At 43.3% G+C, this 20,655-nt stretch overlaps 1 long non-coding RNA gene across 2 annotated transcripts in view; it reads right to left on the bottom strand.

The window, feature by feature from the left end:
- Positions 1-18,591, bottom strand: part of LOC138356369 (uncharacterized) — a 420,379-nt gene extending 401,788 nt beyond the window's left edge. Inside the window, exons 1-3 of one of the 2 annotated variants that reach the window (XR_011224394.1) lie at positions 18,170-18,591; positions 14,943-15,105; positions 13,284-13,447 (exon numbers count right to left, since the gene is read on the bottom strand). This is a non-coding gene — a long non-coding RNA (uncharacterized lncRNA). Of the gene's footprint in view, positions 1-13,122; positions 13,448-14,942; positions 15,106-18,169 lie in introns of those variants that run through there. The other variant, XR_011224393.1, reaches the window with a different exon arrangement.
- Between the last annotated feature and the right edge of the window lie 2,064 nt (positions 18,592-20,655).

The raw sequence follows: 20,655 nt of genomic DNA, 5'->3' as shown, positions 1-20,655 counted from the left end.
CTCCTACCCTCCTCCTACCCCCTCACTCCTTCCCTCCCTCCTACCCCCTCACTTCTACCCCTCACTCCTACCCTCCTCCTACCCCCCTCACTTCTACCCTCACTCTTGCCCTCCCTCCTCTACCCCCTCCACTCCTTCCCTCCTCCTACCCCCTCTCACTCCTACCCTCCCTCCTACCCCCTCACTCCTGCCCTCCCTCCTACCCCTCACTCCTGCCCTCCCTCCTACCCCCTCACTACTGCCCTCCCTGCTACCCCCTCACTCCTTCCCTCCCACCTCCTCTCACTCCTACCCCTCACTCCTACCCTCCCTCCTACCCCTCACTCCTGCCCTCCCTCCAACCCCCCTCACTCCTACCCCCTCACTCCTACCCTCCCTCCTACCCCCCTCACTCCTGCCCTCCCTCCTACTCCCTCACTCCTTCCCTCCCTCCTACCCCCTCACTCCTGCCCTCCCTCCTACCCCCTCACTCCTGCCCTCCCTCCTACCCCCTCACTACTGCCCTCCCTCCTACCCCTCACTCCTGCCCTCCCTCCTACCCCCTCACTCCTGCCTTCCCTCCTACCCCCTCACTCCTTCCCTCCCTCCTACCCCCTCACTCCTGCCCTCCCTTCTACCCCCTCACTCCTGCCCTCCTCCTACCCCCTCACTCCTCCCTCCTGCTCCCTTACTTCTCCCCCTGCCTCCTTATCCCCTCCCTCATTCTTCCTAACCCTTCTCTTTTGCCCTTCCTCCTACCCCCTCCTGCTTGATGGGGTTCTGGGAGTTCTTCTACTCCCCAAGCCCGGCCCGAGGCCAGGCTTGACTTGTGAGAGTTTGGTGTACCAGGCTGTTGCTTGGAGCAGCTCGCAGCAGGCACACATATCCACCACAGCCCGGTTGGTCCGGCGCTTCTACCCCCTCCCTCATCCCTCCTTCGCCCCATCACTCCTCCCCCCTCACTCCTGCTTCCCCCTCACTCCTCTTCCCTCCCTCACCACCTCCTCCACCTACCCTGACAACCATGGGGAAATAAACCTGCAAAACAAGTCCCAAGTTCCAGTGGAGGAGAATTCAGCAAATTCAATTTCAATAATAAACAGATAAACTGGGAGCAAAAAAAAAACCAAGACCTCACAGAAATAAGCTAGGAAGAACAGCCAGAAAATGCTAACCTGAACCAGAGCCTGGAAAAAACTCAGTAGCTCTAGAAATATGCTCACTGCATACCCATACGAAAAAGTGGAAGAGATTCAGACGGGAATGGCGTTCCATCTATAGGTGAAGAAAACGAATCGCGGAACATTTTGAGAGTCACACCATAACTCAAGAACGGTGAAGAAGGTTAAGTAGAGAAATAGAAATTATTAAACTAAAGTTACAAGAATCATACAAAATCCAAGAGACAAAGAGCAAGAGGCCATCAGAGAAATAAAGAGAATATTTAAATATTTTTTCTCTTATGCAAATTCTAGATAAAAAACTACATGTAGGATCGGGCCCCTGCAAAAGGGAGATGGAACTTTCACAGATAACAACAAAGAAATGAGCGAAATACTGAGGAATCATTATGACTGTCTTCAGCAAGCCACTAAACACACTGAAGATTCGTAATCCAAATTAATTTTTCATGGATGTGATACCAACATCAATTCATATATCAGACGTCACCCTATCCCCACTGGATTTTGAAGAAGCCATAGACAGTATGCCTATGCACTCTGCACCAGGCCTGGATTCTTGGAACTCTAAATTCATCAAGAACTGTAAACAACAACTATCGCAGCCCCTTCACATTCTTTAGAGACAGAGCCTAGATACTGGCGTTAGCCCTGACATACTAAAAGCAGCAGAGATAGCACCACTCCATAAAGGAGGAAATAAGGCAGAGGCAAAAAATTACAGACCGATAGCACTAACCTCGCACATCATAAATTTCTGGCGGCGGCGATCAGTACCAACAGGCTTGAGCCAGTTTCAGATTACTACTGTAATTTTGTTTTGTTTGAATCATTTACAAAGTTGTATGGCAATTTTTAGGCTTTGAGTCTTGTGAACCCACCAGTTTGTCTGTAAAGCTGTGCCAACTTCCAGGATGATTTTCCGGTGATATGGCATTACTGTACGTGCATGTCATTTGTGCTCTGCAGTTCTGTGAAGGACTGCTAGGTTGCAACTCTGGTCCCTGGTACGACCAACAGATCTCGTGTGATGATGTAACATATTATGGAGCAATCTCGACGAGATAGCTACAGGGGTACCCACCACCTTCTTAAAGTTATCTTGAGATGATTTCGGGGCTTAGCGTCCCCACGGCCCGGTCATCGACCAGGCCTTTTTGTTTCACATCCCCAGGAAGCAGCCCATAGCAGCTGTCTAACTCCCAGGTACTTATATACTGCTAGGCGAACAGGGGCATCAGGGTGAAAAAAACTGCTCATTTGTTTCCGCCTCCAACGGGGATCAAACCCGGAACCTCAGGACTACGAATTCCGAGTGCTGTCCACTCAGCTGTCAGCTGGTAGCAGATCATTTTGAATGAAATATTGACACATCGCTGGAACATTGGTTATCAGAAATTTTAGCCAAATATCCCCAGTTTGCTAACTGTAGGTAGTAACTAAGTGATTGTAACCTATCCACCGCTGCCCACTGGATGGGGGGCGGTGTGCAGGACAAAGGTATAAATTTTGACACTAGCTCTCCACATATGTCAGTTGTTTAATTTAGAAACTGTACTTGAGGTCGATCTCGAACCCATTGTTGATGTGACGACTTATATTGAATTTTGTAACTAGCTCATCAAGATTGTAACTTGCTTAGCTAAATGAATTGTGGGGTTCAGTCCCTGAGCCCATTATGTGCCTCTGTAACCCTTTCCACTACCGCCCACAAGATGGGTATGGGGTGCATAATAAATGAACTAAACTTAACTTAACTAACTCAGCTGTCAGGTGCCCCAAGGGGCTTTTCCCAAGAAAGACCCTGACATCCATTAACAACAAAGCCTAGCATAGGAGTCAAAGACCCCATGCTCTGCTCAAGGTCAACCACTCTCCACTACAGGTTGGCACTCTCGAGAAGTCTTCCAAACCCATCAAGAAAGGCAACCCTCTTAGGGCAGAAACAAAACCAGCGAGCACTTGGGAAGGTAACCCTAAACACACGCAGCTCAAAGTAAACAGTTGCACAGAGGTCACAAAATCCACACACAAGTAAACAATAATACTAAAAGTAGAACAATACACAAGCCAATGGCCACTACAATACAAAGTCCAAAGATTGCCAACATTTACCTAAACATAAATCAGGACCTGCAGGGCAAGGCAATCAGAAGGTGCAATACACTATATACCATCAAAACAATGACTAAGGTGTTCCACCTCCTCAACCACCAGTCCCTGGTGTATGTAGTATTCATGGATTTTGCTAAAGTTTTTGATAAGGTACTAACCATAAAAGACTAGCAAGGAAATTACAGGCACATAGAATAAATGGGAGAATACTAGATTAGATACCTTACCTTGAGGTTACCTTGAGGTGCTTCCGGGGCTTAGCGTCCCCGCGGCCCGGTCGTCGACCAGGCCTCCTGGTTGCCGGACTGATCAACCAGGCTGTTGGACGCGGCTGCGCAGCCTGACGTACGAGTCACAGCCTGGTTGATCAGGTATCCTTTGGAGGTGCTTATCCAGTTCTCTCTTGAACACTGTGAGGGGTCGGCCAGTTATGCCCCTTATGTGTAGGAAGCGTGTTTGAACAGTCTCGGACCTCTGATGTTGATAGAGTTCTCTCTCAGAGTACCAGTTGCACCTCTGTTTTTTCAACGGGGGTATTCTGCACATCCTGCCATGTCTTCTGGTTTCATGTGATGTTATTTCTGTGTGCAGGTTTGGGACCAGCCCCTCTAATATTTTCCACGTGTAAATTATTATGTACCTCTCCCGCCTGCGCTCAAGGGAGTACAGTTTTAGGCTCTTTAGTCGGTCCCAATAGTTTAGATGTTTACTGAGTGGATTCTAGCAGTAAAGGATCTCTGCACGCTCTCCAGGTCAGTAATTTCTCCAGCTTTTGAAAGGTGCTGTCATTGTGCAGCAGTACTCCACTCTAGAGAGCACAAGCGTTTTGAAAAGTATCATCATCGGTATAGCATCTCTAGTGTGAAAAGTTCTTGTTATCCAACCTGTCATTTTTCTTGCAGTTGTGACGGCTACTTTATTGTGTTCTTTAAAGGTAAGGTCTTCCGACATGAGTACACCCAGATCCTTTACATTGCCTTTTCGTTCTATGTTATGATTTGCCTGAGTTTTGTACGTGGTTTCCGTTTTTATATTTTCATTTTTTTCCATAGCGCATGAGCTGGAACTTATCTTCGTTAAACACCATATTATTTTCTGTAGCCCATAGAAAGACCTGATCTACATCTGACTGGAGGTTCGCCGTGTCCTCTATGTTGCCTACTCTCATGAAGATCCTAGTGTCATCTGCAAAGGATGATACAGTGCTATAGGTTGTGTTCTTGTCTATGTCCGAAATGAGGATGAGAAAAAGTACTGGAGCAAGCACAGTAACCTGGGGGACTGAGCTCTTCACGGTTGATGGGCTGGATTTTATTTTGTTGACTATTACACATTGGGTTCTGTTGGTCAGGAAATTGTAGATCCATCTGCCTATTTTTCCGGTAATTCCTTTTTGAACGCATTTTATGTGCAATAACACCATGGTCACATTTATCAAAAGCTTTTGCGAAATCTGTGTAAATTACATCCGCGTTATGTTTGTCTTCCATAGCATCTAATGCCATATCATAGTGGTCCAGCAACTGCGACAGGCAAGAGCGCCCTGTTCTGAAACCATGTTGTCCGGGGTTATGGAGTTGCTGTGATTCCATGTATTTTGTGATTTTACTTCTTAGCACTCTCTCAAAAATTTTTATGATGTGCGATGTTAGCGCTATCGGTCTGTAATTTTTTGCCTCTGCCTTATTTCCTCCTTTATGAAGTGGTGCTATCTCTGCTGTTTTTTAGTATATCAGGAATAACGCCAGTATCTAGGCTTTGTCTCCACAGAATGTGGAGGGCCTGCGATAGTGGTTTTTTACAGTTCTTTATGAATATGGAGTTCCAAGAATCCGGGCCTGGTGCAAAGTGCATAGGCATACTGTTTATGGCTTCTTCAAAATCCAGTGGGGATAGGGTGACGTCTGATATATGATTTTGATGTTGGTATCGTATCCATGAAAAATTCATTTGGGTTATCAATCTTTAGTGTGTTTGATGGCTCGCTGAAAACAGAGTCGTACTGCGTTCTCAGGAGCTCGCTCATTTCTTTGTTGTCATCGGTGAAAGTTCCATCTCCCTTTCGCAGGGGCCCGATACTAGATGTGGTTTTTGATCTTGATTTTGCATAGGAGAAAAATATTTCGGATTTCTTTCTATTTCACTGATGGCCTTTTGCTCTCTTTGCCTCTCCTGGGTTCTGTATGATTCTTGTAGCTTCCATTCAATTGTTTCTATTTCTCTACCTAACCTTCTTCGCCGTTCTTGAGATAGGGTGCGACTCTCAAGTTGTTCTGCGATTCGTTTTCTTCGCCTATATAGGAACGACGTTCCCGTTCCAATCTGCATCTCTTCCCTCTTTTTTCTTAGAGGTATGCGGTTTGAACATATTTCTAGTGCTACTGAGCTTATTTTTTTCCAGGCACTGGTTCAGGTTTGCATTTCCTAGCTGTTCTTCCCAGTTTATTTCTGTGAAGTCCTGGTTTATTCACTCCCAGTTTATCTGTTTATTATTGAAGTTGAATTTGCTGAAATCTCCTCCACCGGGAATCTGGACTGGTTTGAAGGTCTACTCCCCATGGTTGTCATAACTTCAATTAAGTTGTGATCTGAGTAACAGGTATTTGTAATCATTATGTTCCTGATCAATTCATCATTATTAGTGAAAATGAGGTCCAGCGTGTTCTCCTTCCTAGTTGGTTCTACTATTTGCTGGTTTAAGGCAAACCTGTTGCACATCCGTAGCAGGTCATTTGCATGTGCCTGTTCATTTAGGCTACTTCCTGGTATTCTTTCTGATATTACTGTATTAGCCAGGTGCTTCCATTTCAGGTGCCGTAGGTTGAAGTCCCCAAGCAGGATGATGTTCGGAGCTGGATTTGTGAGGTTTTCCAAGCAGTGTTCTATTTTCATTAGTTGGTCTTTAAACTGCTGAGGGTTTGCCTCCGGTGACTTATATACAAGGACAATAACTACATTTAGAATCTCTATTTTGATTATCAGCACTTCCACCATATCATTTGAGGTGTTTAGCAGCTCAGTACAGATGAGTGTGTCTTTGATGTAGAGGCTGACCCCACCCTGAAGCCGGTGTTTCCTATCACATCTGAAAAGATTGTACTCTGAGATCCATATTTCACCATCATGGTAGTCCTTTGTGTGGGTTTCTGTTAGGGCTGCAAACACTGCATTTGCCTCATGAAGGAGACCATCTATAAATTGAACTTTGTTGGTTTTGCGTGTTTTTATACCCTGGATGTTGGCAAATATAAATGATGTTATCGTGTTAGTGGAAGTGCTGGAAGCCTTACTTGGTGTTAATATCTGAGGCTCTCATAAGGAGGCCACTGTGTTTGCGTCCAGGGTGTGTCGTTTTGGAAGTGATTCGTCCAGTTTTGGTAGTAGGACGGGTGTTGTCTGGTGTAGTACCTGTGTGCTTGTTGGTAATTTGAATTCCAGTCTTGTGGGTATCTCCGTTCCCCTCTGTAATCCTGTAGTGGTTCCATCTGACTGTTCCTCTCTCTTATATTTACTACTCTGTTTCTGCCTTCCTCTAAAAAATTTCCAGTAGTGTCATATTGATCTTCCCGTCTATAACGCTCTGTACCTCTCACATGGAATTCCGGACACTGAAGATTGTAGCATTTTTTTTGTCCCTAATTGAAAATTGACATAATTTAGGGTGGAAGTATCTACACCCTGTTCCAAAACGGCATGTACCCCTCGCCAACATGTTCCTGCATTTTCGAGGATGCAGAAAATGGCATTTTGCTCCTAATTTTCCATATTTGCATATTCCTTTAGCGTAGAATTTGCAAATGTGTTCCGGTTTTGCGTTTTTCAAGGTATTTATATCTGTGACTGTCTTGTCTACCTCTTTATTGGAGCCATCTCCATTTTTTGTCCCAATTCCTTCATCTATGCACTCTGTCTCACTGTTGCTCTCATTGTTTATATTATCTGGCTCTGTAATATTGCTGTTATTTTGTACCACAATACCCTCTTCCTCCACATTACTGCTGCAGTTCTCTAAACTATCTGTTCCTGAGTTTTGGTCGTTATCCAATGTTGACTTTTCCCAGTCCGCATATATCACTGGTAACTTGTCTGTGAATGATAATCTCTGTGACTCGGGAATGTTTTTCATCAGTTTAGTTATGTTCTCTAACATTAATCTGTCATCTTTGCAAACCCAGTAAATTCCTTGCCTTTTTATGCATCCTGGAGCTAATTCTGTACAGCCCAGGTGGAATCTTATGTTACAGATGCAGCACGTTACGCCTGCATTTCGTTTTCCCAGTACTTCCGAACACTCGCCACACCTCTCCATTGTCTGGTGTATTGTGTTGTACAGTATTTGAGAGTCACTGTATGGATCACTTGTTGATGTCAGTCCTTTTAACTCTTTATAAAATTATATGTATATATATTTATATGTTTAATATTTATAATATTATATGTATACCGTATATTAGTAATATTATGTATGTTATTTTGTTCAGACTTTATGGCAGGTACTTAGTGTAGGGTAGCGAAGCTGGTCCCCGGTGAATACAGGTGACCTCTTGTTGTCCCAGGTTGATGTCACCAGTTTCCAGTTACCCGATTTATAACCACTGATGCCGCCTCTTGCCACTATTCTATATTTCTAGTATTCTATATTTATAATAGTCTATGCACGATTTTCCTTCACTTCCAACTTATATGTTGTTGTGATACCCGTTCCACTTCACTGTTCCACGAATCACCGTTCACTATTTTTTTCCTAATACACGCATGTACACAAAGCCTCGTTCACTGGCTCACACGTGTCTCCCGTTTATTCTCTATTTAGCACAAAGTTCTATTGTTAATGACTATTTTCAATTTTCCAGCGGGTCACTATGCACTTTGTTATGTCTGTAATCAGTAATCCACGGCAGTAGTCCTAAAAATCCCGGTTAATGACACGATTTTAACGGAGCGCGCACGGTACGTCTTCCCCCTCCCTCGACCTCCATAGATAAATCAATGGTTAAAACAAATAGCAGACACACTAAATGGGAATGAATCTGAATTGAGAAATGTGGTGAGTGGGATATCAAAGTTCTGTATTGATGACAGATGTGAATATTACAAACCATGTCAACAAATTTGTTGAAGACACTGAGATTTATGGTAAAGTGGAAAGTGAAAATGATACTGAAGCTTTATGAAGAGTTCATTACATGAACTCCACAAATGGTCAGAAGACTAGGAAATGCACTTTAATATTGAAAAATGCAAGACCTTGCATGTGGGGCATAACGTATGACACCACTTCCAAATTAATAACATTACCTTGCAGCAGATTGATGAAGAAAAGAACAGAGTCAAAATCCACCATTCACTGAAAGTGGCATGACAGGTAGCAGCAGTGGTCAAAAAAGCTAACCAAACCCTAGGAATAATCAAGAGTTCCTTTGACTTCAAGGAAAAAAAGGCAGTGTAATTGTATATGTATCTGGTGCACCCCCACTTGGATTACTGTATCTAAACATGGAGACATCTTCAGAAGGATATAGCTGCTTTGGAAAAAATACAACACTGAGCAGCAGACATCATTCTACAACTAAGTCAACTCTCTCATTAGGAACGGTTGAGGGCCTCAGGGTTGGCAACATTGCAAATCAGGCATGACAGGCCTAATCTCGTTCAAAGTTTTAAGGGTACAGTATTCAACAATTTGGAGGATGTTGATCCAGACAATGTCTTCAAAAGTCAGATGTAAGTAATTATCAAAAAAAGACACCAAGCTGGGAAGGCTATATAGCACCATCAAATGTGCGGAATAATCAGAAGACGCTAAATATCACCAAAGGATGCCAATACGAGAACAGAAACGCATAAGGCGAACGATATCAAAAGCATCCTATTCACCAAGAATTCTATCGAGGGACAAGTGACCGCGATGGATGATTGGAAAGCAAGATACACACTCATCCTGGAAGACAGGACATTCAACAAAAATATGCACAACTGTAAGAGGGGACAATGCAGTTTGGACAATAAGGAGCAGCCCGCCAAACACACACCGAAACTACGACGTTGGTACAACGTTCAAACAAGTTTTAACCCCTCCTAACCAGTTATAACAACCAATATAGCAAGTTGTAACAACGTTCTAATACGTCATAAACACGTTAAGCCAAGATGTAACAACTTTATTACAAGTTGTAACAAGCGGAAAATAGAGACCATTATGGTTTGTGTTTCCAGGGAGGGCAGTGCTCCATTAAGTGACCGTGAGTTAAGTGTGTATGGTCAATACGCAACCTTGCCAGAGCCGTTTCCCACTGCCGGTTACGGTTGTAGGAGGAAGGCCATGGGGACACACTACTTTTAAGAGTACACAGTTTGTTACCAGCAGCAGAAGACCGACAACCCTGCTAATGGGCAAGATGGAGGAATGAATAACTGGGTAATAGTTGGAATAAGGAATACTTTTACGGGAGATGGGACAAGAGCGGACAGCCTCCTTAACGGCAGCATCCGCACGCTCATTTAAAGACACCCCAATATGGCTGGGAACCCAGCAAATCTCTACTGACTTAAATTTACTAGAGATAAGAAACAGCCAATGCTGAATCTCGACGACCACCGGATGGACTGGATTAAAGGACTCCAGAACCATGAGGGCACTACGAGAGTCAACTACAACCACAAAGGAAGATTGACAATGAGAAAGCAGGAGACGAAGAGCATAGAGAATAGCATAAAGTTCTGCAGTAAAGACGCTAGTCTCTGAAGGTAGGTGACACATATAAGTGTGGTTATGAAAAACAACAGAGTAGCCTAACCTGCCTGCAGACTTAGACCCATCAGTGAAGATGGAAATGGAGTGGGAGTGTAAAGAAAAAGTGTTCAAGGAAAAGGCATTTCAGAACTGTAGGAGGAGTAAAAGCTTTAGTGACGTGGGTCAGGGATGTACAAAATTTTGGAAGGGGGACCTTCCACAGGAGGAAGGACGGTATAAGATGAGGAGAAATATTGGCAATACGGACCAAAAGAGAATCGTGCAAGGAAGACAACTCGACAGAAATAGGGAGGTGGTGAAGAGGAACAGGAACTATAAGAGGGGTAAAAGTCAAAGCACGACAGGGGCAAGATTGAGGATGTTGTAAGGACCGCGCAAGGTAGCAAAGACAGTAGTGATCACGGCGGTCTTGGAGAGATAGGAAGCCAGTGTCAACATATAAGCTGAAGGCGGGAGTCGAACGAAAGGCACCAGAGCTGAGACGCAACCCAATATGGTGCAAAGCATCAAGATGGTGAGAAGTAGAAGGAGAAGCAGACAAGTTAGCAGGGCAACCATAATCAAGTTTAGACAGGACTAGAGAAGAATGTGAAGAGTGGAGCATGTGCCGATCCGCTCCCCAAGAAGTATGGGACAAAACCGAATGCTCTAAGGGTCATAGAGCATTCAACTCGGAGGTAAGAGATATGGGCCGACCAAGACAAACGAGTGTCAAAAATTAACCCCAAAAGCTTAGCGGAATCCTTGTACACAAGGGGATGACCATAAAGCGACAAAGAGGGGGAAAGAACGACATGCTTCCGTGTAAAAGCCATAGCACAAGTCTTAGACATAGAGAACGTGAAGCCATGATCGGTGGCCCAAGATGACACGGCATCAATCGCAAGTTGAAGCCGCCGTTGAAGGAGAAGCGAATCATCGCCTCAACAGCAAAGGGTAAGATCGTCGACATAGAGAGCAGAGAAGACCCTAGAAGGAAGGGAGGAAAGAAAACCACTGAGGACAACCAGAAAAAACCCAGCATTGAATGTAATGAAATGCCTTTTTCTGGGCGAGCCCCGGAGCCTCCCTGGAGCTTATCGGGCTAATGTATGTTATATTAGACCGGGACATTAGCTAAGGAGTTCAGACCTACCAGGGACCAGTACCAGAACCTGGCCCCTTCAGAAAGGTTTCAGGAAGCAATGGCCCTGGAAACCCCCTTTGTGGTTGGGGTTTTCCTTATCTGCCATCGACCGGGGTTAGGCACCCTGAAAGGTAGGCATAACAAAACAAACCCCACATGGTAAAAAACTAAAACAAAAACCGAACAGTGATGTAGAAACTCTCTACAATCACAAGGAAACAAGCAAACGAGCAAACATCACACTTTACTGCCGCGCCGATCGTCTGCGCAGCCCTCCCTCCCCGAGAGGGGGAGGGGGGGAGCTCCAGACCTACCGCGCCGGCTGCCAAGCTTCAGTTCGTAAGCTAATGTCAACTTGGATAGACGCTTCTCTGTGATACCATAACCCGTCACACAAGATATCCAGTTGTAAGACTTTTACCATCAGTGGTGGTAGAGTATGCAACTGGCAATGCCTTTGTTACAGGTTCGCTTCATCTCACAGCCCCAGTGGATTTTCTCACACATTTGAATACATGAAACAACTTTATTTGATACATTCCAAACCAAAGTACTGTACAGTACAGTAATTATCAAACCATCAAATGTGTGGGATAATCATAGTGCGCTAAATATCACTAACGTCGCCAATACAAGAACAAAAACGCATACGGCGAACAATATCAAAGGTATTGAATTTACCAAGAATTTTATCGAGGGACAATTGACAGTGAGGGATGGTCGGGAAGCAAGACACGTAAGTCCTGGAAGTCAGGACATGTAGAGACAACGGTTTGGACAATAAGAAGCAGGGCAGCGCTCCATTAAGTGCCCGTGAGTTAAACGTGTATGACCAATATACAACCTCGCCAGAGCCGTTTCCCACCACCGGTTACGGTGGTAGGAGGAAGGCCACGGGAACACACTACTCTTAAGAGCACGCAGTTTGTTACCAGTAACATAAGACCAACAACCCTGACAACGGGCAAGAATGGTGAAATGAATAACTGGGTAAAAGTCATAATAAGGAATACCTTTACGAGAGATGGGACAGGTGCGGATAGCTTCCTTAGCGGCAGTGTCCGCACGCTCATTTAAGAACACACCAATATGGGTGGGAATCCAGCGAAATTCCACTGTCTTAAATCTACTGGAGATAAGAAACAGCCAATGTTGAATTTCAACTACCAAAGGATGGACTGGATTAAAGGATTCTAGAGCCATGAGGGCACTGCAAGTGTCAACTACAAACACAGAGGAGGATTGACAGCGAGAAAAGAGTTGATGAAGAGCATAGAGAATAGCATAAAGTTCTGCCATGAAGATGCTAGTCTCCGGAGGCAGGAGACACAAAGGTGCAGTCAGGAAAAACAACAGAGTAGCCTACACCGTCTGCAGACTTAAGACCCATTGGTGAAGACGGAAATAGAGTGCAAGTGTGAAGAAAAGTGTTCAAGGAAAAGGTGATTTAGAACTGTAGGAGGGGGTAAAAGTTTTAGTCATGTGGGTCAAGGTTTACAGAATTTAGGAACGGGGACCCCTCCATAGGGGCAAAGACGGAATGACACGAGGGGAAATATTGGCAACACAAACTGAATGAGCATTTTGTAAGAGAGACAACCGTACAGAAAGAGATAGGTGGTGAAGGGGAACAGGAACCACAGGATGGGTAAAGGTCAAGGCATGACATAAGCAAGAGTGAGGGTGCTGTAAGGACCGTGCAAGGTGGAGAAGACAGTAGCGATCATGGCGATCCTGTAGAAACAGGACGCCAGTTTCAACATACAGGCTTAGGGTAGGTGTCGAAGAAAAGGTACCAGAGCTGAGCTGTAACCCAGTATGATGCAGTGTGTCCGGATGGTGAAGGGTAGAAGGAGAAGCAGACGAGTAAACTGGGCCATAATCGAGTTTAGACAGAACGAGAGAGGAATGTAAAGAGAGGAGCAGTGTCAATTAGCTCCCCAAGAAGTATGGGACATGACCTAAAGTTAGTTAGTTAGTTAACTGCTTCTCGACAATGCTCCTGCTCATCCTCCAGACTTGGAGGATGCATTGTTGGGGCCACTTTTTTTTTTTAGGGATATTCCTGCATGGGCCCTAAGTTTCTGGCTAATGAACCAATGACATGAAGGAGGAGTTTTCAACCTACCTTGTGTTAGGTGTGCAGGGGTCAATAGGCTGAACATAATGTCAGGAGCAAAGGGGGGCGTTTGCCTCTTCAAACACAATTGTGACCATCTTCATCTCTTCGAACTATCCTAAATGCTCTCTTCACCTGTCTGACCAAATTGGGTGTCCAGACCACCTTTGAATCTGAAATTGTAAAATTAATAGTGATTTCAGAATATTCAGTCCATTTATACTAACAAAATTATATACAGTATACTGTAATTGAAATTTTACAGAATGATAAAGGCAATTTAGTAACTTTGTTAAAATGCACATGGGGGAAATACATGAAAATAGGTTAATAGGGTTTGTAAGGTTGATGGGAAATGTTTATTACTTTTATGATTTAAAAGATGTATAGCCCTAATACTCCATCCTGGGTGCATTCCACCAGGTAATGACCACAGCAAAAGTTTTCCACGAGGCTCTATTGTCACACAAACTTTTCACATTTTCAAACTTGATTCATCTTTCCCCCTCGTTCCAGGGGTTTTCTTTATAAGGTCTTCATGCAAATGCCTTGGTTTCTCACAAATGATGGCCTCTGAAATGCTATCACCTGCTAACTCCTTGTTGTGTATCCAAATTAATAAAAACTTTTCAACATCCTCAAGTGTTTGTGTTCTTTGTTTCGGGATTGTTGATATGCCTTTTGCCACTTTAACGCTCATAATGTCCTTTTTCTTAGCAAGTATAGTGCATATTGTTGACATAGATTTGTTGTACTGCCTAGCTAGTTCAACACCCTGTGCACCGTTTTGACGTTTATGAATGCTCTCTTGTTTTTCCTCTATGGTCATTCTCACATGTGTTTTCTTGGCTTGAACCTTACCACTGGCTTTCTTGGGACTCATGGCAAGATATATAATAACAAATTTTATGTTCAAATAGCCAAAAATCCCAAAACAAATGTAATGCTTTACAAAGAATTCAGGCGCGATACTTACTAGGCAGGAGACACTGGTAAACTGAGGCGCGATCACCATGCCACCACGCGCTAGGTCAGCCCATACGTATATCAACAAACTCCTTTCCCGAGGCAAAGTTTGTAACCCGATTCAAATTTTTCGAAGAAATTAGGCTCGTAACCCGAAAAGTTCATAAATATTCATTCGTAAGCCGAGGTGACACTATATATAAGTAAAAAATTAAAATTTTGTAGATACACTGTGCTGTATTGATGGATACATTCCACAACAAGTGTTTAATTGTGAGGAGACATAGCTATTCTGGAAAAAATTGCCGAAGAGGACATACATTACCCAAGAGGAGACGTCACTGTCCGGACACAAGCTAACTTGGGCTAACTTGTGTCAGGATAGGCTAACTCTTGTGCTGTGTGGCGATTTGAAAATTAAACCCTTGCTCGTGTATCATTCCGAAAATCCAAGAGTTTTAAAAAATATATAACGTGCAGAAAAACTGTGATGTAGAGTGGTTTGCCCTGCCATCAAAAAATATCTGCAAGAGAAAAGTTTGACACTCAAGGTCCTGCTTCTCGATAATGCTCCTGCTCATCCTCCAGACTTGGAGGATGCATTGTTGGGGCCACTTTTTTTTTTTTTTAGGGATATTCCTACATGAGCCCTGAGTTTCTGGCTAATGTACCAATGACATGAAGGAGGAGTTTTCAACCTACCTTGTGTTAGGTGTGCAGAGGTCAATGGTTGAACATAATGTCAGGAGCAAAGGGGGGCGTTTGCCTCTTCGAACACAATTGCGACCATCTTCATCTCTTCGAACTATCCTAAATGCTCTCTTCACCTGTCTGACCAAATTGGGTATCCAGACCACCTTTGAATCTGAAATTGTAAAATTAATAGCAATTTCAGAATATTCAGTCCATTTATACTAACAAAATTATACATACAGTACTGTAATTTAAATTTTACAGAATGATAAAGGCAATTTAGTAACTTTGTTAAAATGCACATGGGGGAAATACATGAAAATAGGTTAATAGGGTTTGTAAGGTTGATGGGAAATGTTTATTACTTTTATGATTTAAAAGATGTATAGCCCTAATACTCCATCCTGGGTGCATTCCACCAGGTAATGACCACAGCAAAAGTTTTCCACGAGGCTCTATTGTCACACAAACTTTTCACATTTTCAAACTTGATTCATCTTTCCCCCCCCCCTCGTTCCAGGGGTTTTCTTTATAAGGTCTTCATGCAAATGCCTTGGTTTCTCACAAATGATGGCCTCTGAAATGCTATCACCTGCTAACTCCTTGTTGTGTATCCAAATTAATAAAAACTTTTTAACATCCTCAAGTGTTTGTGTTCTTTGTTTCGGGATTGTTGATATGCCTTTTGCCACTTTAATGTTCATAATATCCTTTTTCTTAGCAAGTACAGTGCATATTGTTGACATAGATTTGTTGTACTGCCTAGCTAGTTCAACAACCTGTGCACCATTTTGATGTTTATGAATGCTCTCTTGTTTTTCCTCTATGGTCATTCTCACATGTGTTTTCTTGGCTTGAACCTTACCACTGGCTTTCTTGGGACTCATGGCAAGATATATCATAACAAATTTTATGTTCAAATAGCCAAAAATCCCAAAACAAATGTAATGCTTTACAAAGAATTCAGGCGCGATACTTACTAGGCAGGAGACACTGGTAAACTGAGGCGCGATCACCATGCCACCAAGCGCTAGGTCAGCCCATACGTATATCAACAAACTCCTTTCCCGAGGCAAAGTTTGTAACCCGATTCAAATTTTTTGAAGAAATTAGGCTCGTAACCCGAAAAGTTCATAAATATTCATTCGTAAGCCGAGGTGTCACTATATATAACTAAAAAATTAAACTCAGGATTACTTTCAACCCCCACCCCTTTTGCTCTACTCCATCGCCACCTACCTTCACCCCCGTCTATGATGTACTCTTCCATAGACACCTACCTTTGCCCCCCTCCTACCCTCTACTCCTCCATCATCACCTACCTTCACACCCCCTCCCTTCTCCTCCTCCATCGTCACCTTCCTTTCACCCTCCTCTATGATGTACTCTTCCATAGACACCTACCTTTGCCCCCCTCCTCCCCTCTACTCCTCCATCATCACCTACCTTCACACCCCCTCCCTTCTCCTCCTCCATCGTCACCTTCCTTTCACCCTCCTCTATGATGTACTCTTCCATAGACACCTACGTTCACTGCATATAATGCTCCCCTCTACTCCTCCATCGTCACCTACTTTCACCCCCCCTCCGCTCTACTCTTCCAGGGTCGCAGACAATTTCACGAGCGTGAGAACTACGAGTTCTCTAACCACTCTCACACTCCTACTCTCTCACCAGTGAGGGGGAGGGAAGGAGGGAGGAAATGAAGGAAGAAAGGTGGGGGAGAGAGAATAGGCAGGGGGGAGGAGGGCCTAGATACATTTCTTCCATATAGATAGGTAGACTGAGGGAGAGCTGCTTGCCAAGAGCCCTATCAGACAGGCTTCCTATTCCTCAACCCTCCCTAATATGCCACATCCTGGTCAGGACAACTTGCTCGATTGTTATTCTTGGTGTGACTCGAGAACTGACCTCGAGGCGGGGCATGGGCATGGATTATCTCCCTGGGGCACGCACCTCCCTGCCCCAGCTCTCTCTCTCTCTCACATAATCTATCAAGGGTCTAACATGAGGTCATTGTGCCTATCAGAAGTGTATATGTCCAAGGCTGGCCACCTGTCTGGACCATTCAAATGTATAAACACGTAATTAGTCTATTAAAATTATATATAATGCTACAATTATAAATTAATTTGTTCATGGTCATTCGTTTATCAGTATTTTAATATGAGGTATATATACGCATGTATGTATACGTTGACGTACACATATATGATTATGTGTATAGAATGATTATGATTATGTGTAATCATATATGATTATATCTAATGGAATGCATTAGTAAGTGATGTGGTGGAGGCTGACTCCATACACAGGTTCAAGTGTAGATATGATAGAACCCAATAGGCTCAGAAACCTGTACACCTGTTGATTGACGGTTGAGAGGTGGAACTAAAGAGCCAGAGCTCAACCCCAGCAAGCACAATTAGGCGAGTATATGAACGAATGCACATGTACACTTTCAAATGAATTAAGATACCTTGAGATACACAATGACTTAGTTTAAATAGTTTAAACACATTATGGTACTGATTTTGACATGCTGATGTCTGGAAGGGAGAGGGGGTGTGGGGGGTTATTGTCTGAGGTGGAGGACCAGAGGAGGGGGTCAGTGGAAGGATGGTGGCTGGAGGGATGCCATTGTTCTAATGGTTATGAAAACAATTATTGATGGCAGGAATTCAGTGGGTGTGTACTTCACCCGCACCATCACCATACTGTGCCCTGCTACAACACCCCCCCCCACTCCACCCATGCTGTGCGGGGTGTATTACACATTATGGGATAACCGACTGTCTGTCCATTCCTGTCTGCTCGTTATGCTGCCCTTCCTTTTGAAAATTGTCTGCTTTATCGACTTCCTTCAAGACCACACGTTAGCCTCTTATCACGCCCTCTTACCACTCTCAGGGAGCCGGCTCTTCTATACAATAGTTACCACTCAGTCCCCAAGGTGAAAGAGTGTCCGGGCATGTGACTTGTTACGTGTACTTATTTGCGATTCGTTTGGGCTGTCACGTGTAGTGATTAGTGTTGGGTAAGGCTAGGACAGGTCAGGTCAGACTAGGCCAGGTCAGACTAGGCTAGGTAAGGCTAGGACAGGTCAGGTCAGACTAGGCCAGGTCAGACTAGGCTAGGTAAGGCTAGGCCAGGTCAGGTCTGGTCAGGTCTGGCAAGGCCAGGTCAGGCCAGGCCAGGCTAGGCAGGGTGAGAGAAGTAAAGCGGCAGGTACTTACGTTTCCGAGAAAGTAGCGGCGGTAGTATATTGTTGATTTAGATTCGACGACATCCTGAAGCTAGTAGGTGGCGGCCTCATCGCTCTCGAACTTCTTGTTGTTGTAGGGGATACGAGGCACACCCAATATCCCCCTTACATTGATCACATCACACACTAATATTTTTACTATTTCGGACACCAGATTTGTCTGTTTCGTATATGTATAATTGTTCAATATTAAAACCACAATAGAATGCTCTAAGTACTTTCGTATATTAATACATCTTCAGAAGGAATGGTTCGCTCTGAACATGTATTAATATAAGAAAGTACTAAAGGAAATTCCTGTTTCAATTCTTCATCCGTGGTCTGACACTCTTATTATATATTGTATATACTGAATTATATATACTATGCTTATATAATATATACTGAAATATTGTTACATTTAACGTACGAAACAAAGTATATATCTGTATTTTTAATAAAATATAAAACATTAATATTTATCAACGTATCTCTATGAATTACATAATTTATCAGTATTGTACAGCCTGTGATCTCCACCTGGCTGGCCACTGATACCTAAGTAGCTTTCATGTGTCCGGACACCGGCGATAGGATTGTATTATTTAACTTTAAAGAGAGATATTTCTTGAAATGTTGTCACATTAACGTCTACATCTTCCTTCCTTCTGACATATAGATTTTAAGGTTAATTAGCATATATGGAAATAAATTACACAATTTATAGGCTGGTGTGAAGGGCTTCACACTCTTAGAGCAAGCCATCAAGAAACTGTACAGTATCAAATGCATATATCTTCGCTTTCACTTCAGTTATATTTATGACAAGTATTTAAAGTGTAGCTTATATTTCTGCCTTTCTGTTGACATAGAAAACTTTCGTTTATTACATTATCTAGATAAAATTTAGCATTTATCTTCAAAAGGTTGTAGTTGTAACTTCCATTATAAACAACATTATTATTGCAAACAGTAGGAGTTTCAAAGTCTCATTTGTATGGATACCTTCTCATATAGGTGTTGTCCAGCATGATGACACAAACAAGGCAGCTAAATGGTCACTGCTTGAGTCGCAAGCGGGGATGTTTCTGGCGGGGGAGAAAGAAACAATTGCGCAGCGCGTCCCGCGGCGTTGCGCGGGCAGTTTGGGGCCGTATAAATACGGGCGCACAATGGGGCTCTGCCTCACTCCGCCTGCCCTCGCCGCTGCCCTCGCAAAACCCCACCCTCCCCCCCTTTGCAAGCGGCTGCTTTTGTACCCCCGTCATGCTTTGCACAGTTGTCCCGATTGTCTCCCCACTGCATGTGGGAAGGGGGGTGCAGCGCCGGTCCCCGGCAAGTGTCCCGCTGTCCGCAGCTAATACTTTGCCCAGTCTAGGTGCTAGTAAGCCCTACTTGTAGTCACCCCCCTTCTCCTTATCCATTAGGTCTTTTACGGCCTCTTGGCCGGGTACATTACGTGTTATGTGGTCTCTCACTTATTAGTTATTCTTTGTGTCCTGCCTGTTATATCCTAGTGTTATATAATTACTACACATTTGCACTCGGCCTTAATTCTAGTACCAGTTAACCTTTAGGTTTCTGCAGAATTAGTTTCCATGTCACTATAGGCTAAGGTCTCATACTTACTACGGGTGTACCTTTTAAGTTAAATCTAGTCCTCGAACTTGGAATTGTTACTGTTAATTCTTACTTTATATATTTACTTTATATATTTTAATATAAACGTTATATATTTACTTAATTTATATTTGAAAACTTTATATATTTACATGTTCAATATTAAGTTTAATATAATATCAACTTTGTTATAAGTCTATAATATAAACCGTGTTTAATATAAACTTTATATAATAATTACTTTATATATTTACATGTTCTGCAGAATTTAATCTTCAATAAACTTTAACGCCCATACTGCCAGTATCTTTCTCCCCCTGGTCAGAAAAACTGAATGTGATAAGCCTGAAGTTGAGTGGGATATGGGCATTCCAATCTCTTCTGTCAAAGCCGCAATATTTTAGGAAATTAGGGAAGACAGAAAAGCAGTCACTGACACACAAAAGCCAGAAAGCAAGAGTATAAAGAGCTATGACATGTTTATGTGCCTCTGTAACCTTTTCCACTACCGCCCACAAGATGATATATGGGGTGCATAATTAATGAACTAAACTAAGTAAACATGTTTAGAATCGAGAATTATATGAACGGACAGCATAAAACTTCCACTAGTGTCACAATGACAGTGTGACATTGTAATTGCCAGAATTAGGCTAGGATATCGGTATGTATCGCAGGTGGCTGCAGGTAATGAATAGCCCCCAATGGTGAATATTCCAATTGTAAACTATGTGAACAAGAGCTGGGACATACTCACCAACACTATATCTGTGATTGCCCTGTTATAAGTGACTTCAGACCAAATGGTATAAGGTACTTTGAACTCTGTAATTACTTCATACACTTAGGAATATTGGA

This window comes from Procambarus clarkii, chromosome 72 (assembly GCF_040958095.1).
Source record: "Procambarus clarkii isolate CNS0578487 chromosome 72, FALCON_Pclarkii_2.0, whole genome shotgun sequence".
In the NCBI taxonomy this organism is placed as follows: Eukaryota; Metazoa; Arthropoda; class Malacostraca; order Decapoda; family Cambaridae; genus Procambarus; species Procambarus clarkii.
This window is presented reverse-complemented; position numbering and strand designations above follow the sequence as displayed.